The sequence below is a fragment of the Strix aluco genome, chromosome 28 (genome assembly GCF_031877795.1).
Source record: "Strix aluco isolate bStrAlu1 chromosome 28, bStrAlu1.hap1, whole genome shotgun sequence".
In the NCBI taxonomy this organism is placed as follows: domain Eukaryota; kingdom Metazoa; phylum Chordata; class Aves; order Strigiformes; family Strigidae; genus Strix; species Strix aluco.
In genome coordinates this window covers 1548836-1552759 of record NC_133958.1, presented here as the reverse complement: position 1 = coordinate 1552759, position 3924 = coordinate 1548836, and positions in this window count along the sequence as shown.

Here is a 3924-nt window from a genome sequence, read left to right as displayed (position 1 = left end):
TCAGGACACGTTTGACATCAAGAGGAGGAGGAAGGAGAAGTGGAAACACCAGCCGCAGCTCCCGCGTCCTTTGCTGAGGCTGGAGGTGGTGCCACCACTCACTAAAGCACCTCAAAGCATTTTATTAAGGCGCTCCCCACCCGTGGCCAGGATTCGGCCGCCAGCAGCCCATCGTGAGCGCTCATGGGCAGCACAGAGTTGGCACAAGGCCGGCGGCTCCAGCGGGGCCCGGCCGCTTCTGAGACGTTTGAGGCCGTGCCAAGAAAGTTTGGGCTTAATCTCATGTCAACAGCTGCCCCGTGCCAGGATCCGGCCACGCCACAGCCCTGGCACCAACCCTCTTTCCTGACCTTCCCAGCACTGACCCCACTGCAGTAATTAGAAACCACCGGGTAATTTTTTCAGTCTTATGATAATGTCAGATCCTGCCAGAGCATCGGCGTTGCCCACGGGCGGGATGGGGCAAAGCTGATGGGATGGAGCTGCCCAGCTTTGGGGAGCCGCCGGTGCCGGGGCTTTGGGACTCAAGCCCGGCTCTTGTTCCGGCCACACTCCAAGCGGGGAAAATCAAAGGGATAAGTGGGCACGTTTGAGCCTGAAGGGTTGGAAAACAGCCGTGGCCCGAAGCGTTCCCGATGGGCAAACCACCCCTGGGCTGCCAGGCTGCTGTTTTCCGGGAATTCAGCCCTGGATGCTTCCCAAGCTCCCATCCCTGCCAGGAGCTGCGTGAGGATGCTTGGCCTGGAGCAAAGCAGGCTGTGACCCTGGGGAGGGGGGAAATTGGGGTGAATCCCCCAAAACTCAAAGATCCTGGGGGTGCCCTAAGCCCAGGTTGGGGCGATCCGTGGCATTACCTGAAGCCGCTGGAGAGGCTTCGCTGGTGGAGGAGCTCTGCCTTTCCCCCTCCAGCCTTTCACTGCTGCTCTCTTTATCCGGGAAATTACAGGCCTGTCAGCTTGAATTATTTTTTTTTTTTAAGGGTTGGACTAGCTGATCTTCAAGGTCTTTTCCAACCTAGATGATTCTGTGATTCTCCACGCCGGCTCTGCGAGGCTGTTGCTGTTTTCAGGGGGTTGTGTCCGGCCCCACGCGTTGTGCATCGGGCCAGCAGAAGCAGAAAATGGGGGGGGAAAAAGAAAATAAACTGCTGCCTGGCTTTGCAGCGTTCTCACCTGCTGCAGATGTTTCCCTGCTCTTGATGTGAGTAGGGGCTGATAAGTCTGAGCCCCAATAACCCCGACCCCTAATAACTGTGACCCCTGATAACCATGGTCCCTAATAACTGTAATCCCTAAAAAACATGGTTCCTAATAACCGTGACCCCTAATAACTGTGACCCTTAATAATGTGATCCCTAAAAAATATGATCCCTAATAATTGTGACCCCTAATAAGCCCAACCCCTAATAGTTGTGACCCCTAATAACCATGATCCCTAGTAACTGACCCCTAAAAACCATGATCCCTAAAAAAACTCCATCCCCAATAACTGTGACCCCTAGTAACTGTGACCCCTGAAAACCACGATCCCTAATAACTGTGACCCCTAAAGAACATGGTCCCTAATAAACATGACCCCTAAAACCCACAGTCCCTAGGAACTGTGACCCCCAATAACCCTGACCCTTAATAATTTTGCCCCCAGCTCTGCTCACTTCCCATCAGGGCAAATCCCATTTGCACCAGAAACCCCCAAGCGCCTCCGTCACCCACCCTGGCGGTGCCTCCCCCCACTTCCCATTTTTCCCTCAATTTTTAATCCAAAATCATTCAAACCAGGACAATTTTCCCAGCTATAAAACAAGTGGGAAGGAGCAAACCCCAGCTGCTGGGAGGCAGGAGCCCTAATTCCCCCTCGGATGCTTCCACCTTCAAATAAAAGTGAGAGGGCACGCACTAACCTTTTTCTGGGGGTGACTTTAAACCCACCTGTCCTCGGATTAATTTGTAAGATCTGCTCCCCCCCTCCCTCTCCGACCAGGGCAGTAATAATGTGATTATCCAGATCCGGCTGCGGGATAGGGAAGCTCATTATGGAGCATTAAAGAGGGGAAAACTGGGTTTTCCAAGGTTCTAATAAAAGCTCGTTTTCCTCCCAGGTGTCTCCAAGACTCGTTTTGGGGCTCATTTGGGGGTTTCTTTGCAATTTGCTCCTCCAGTCCTGGTCTCCCTTCAGGGAAGGAGCAAAACGTCAGGACCCCGGTGCAGCCCGGGGATGGTTTTCAGCCCCCCCAGGTGCTTTCAGGTTCAGGGAAACTGAGGCACAGTGGCCACAGCCCCGCACAGGGGAACACATCCACCCCCCCCACACCCCGTGGGGCACCTGCTCCACACCAACAGCCCCCAAACCCCCCCAGGAAAAGCAGGGCGAGCCCCTAAACCCCCCCCCCCAAGGAAAATTAGGCTGCTTTTCTCCCCAAAAGCACCGCAGCGGAGGATGGGCAGCATTTCAGGAGTGGGAAAACCATCCCGGGGACGGGACTGGAATAAGGTTCCCCCCCCCACCAGGCGAATAACCCGGGGTGACAAGGTGGCCACCAGCCTCACTTTTGGTGGCCAGAAGGGGAATTTTCCCCTTTTTCCAGCAGGCCTGAGGTTTCCAGCATTGCAGGGACTAACACTGCCATCTACCGAAACAGCCCTCACCGTTATTAATCCCCTCATATTTTTATTTTCCCCACCCAGAAAGTCTTCCCACATTTTCAGGCGCACATGAACCCTCCCAAACAAACCCCTGCGGGGCCCTGCCAGCTGCCCATCCCCAGGGCGTCAGGCCTTGTCCCCAAGGGCCCACCCTGAGCTCCCGGGGATGTTTTTAGGTCCCTTTTCAGGTCAAAGCTTTGTAGCCACCAGCTCTGGGGACTCAACTGCTGAGTGGGGAAACTGAGGCACAGCCCCAGCCCCCTCCCATCCCCGCACCCGCCCCGCTCGTTAGGCCGGGCCGGGCCCCACCTGCAGCTCGTTGGGCTCCCAGGGTATTTAAGGGCCTTTTTAAAAGCATTTTCTCTCTTTTTAGGCAGCAGGGTGAGGTTGGGGTGCAGGATTTATCCCTTCCTTAGGTATGGGGGATGCCAGCAGAGCTGGGGGGCAGCCGGCAGGGGTCCTGATGCCCACCCCAGCCCCTGAGGTGCTGGAGAGGGTGCTGAGTCAGCAGTATGGACCCCTGCCCCGCGCCGCCGCCATTGCCCGCCTGCGCAAGCAGCCGGCCGGGGGCTACCAGCCAGCCGGCGACCTGGCGGACGTGCTGGAACGACGGCAGGCGGCCAACGCCAAGGAGCGCCAGAGGGTGAGGGGACCCCCCAAAACTGATCCACACCTCACCCCCCCCCCCCCCCCCCAAAAAACCCCAAGCAAATCCTAGCGAGCTGCAAGAAATGTCCCATCGTGGTGGCACCCAGGGCCACCCCAGGACTGCTCTAGTCAGGGGACACGCACCACCATCACCCTGAAGTTGCTTGGCAGCAGGTTATGGGGAGGGGGGTGCCTGTGCGTCTGCCTTTGGAAGGCCTGGTTTAATCCTGGGAGACCTGATTTAACTCTAGGAGGGCCTGGTTTAATCCTAGGGGAGCCCAGTTTAATTCTAGGAGGGCCTGGTTTAATCCTCGGAGAGCCCAGTTTAAATCTAGGAGGGCCTGGTTTAATTCTCGGAGAGCCCAGTTTAATTCTAGGAGGGCCTGGTTTAATCCTCGGAGAGCCCAGTTTAAATCTAGGAGGGCCTGGTCTAATTCTCGGAGAGCCCGGTTTAATCCTAGGGCACCCAGTTTAATTCTAGGAGGGCCTGGTTTAATCCTCGGAGAGCCCAGTTTAATTCTAGGAGGCCCTGGTTTAATCCTAGGGCACCCAGTTTAATTCTAGGAGGGCTTGGTTTAATCCTAGGGAGCCCAGTTTAATTCTAGGAGGGCTTGGTTTAATCCTAGGGCACCCA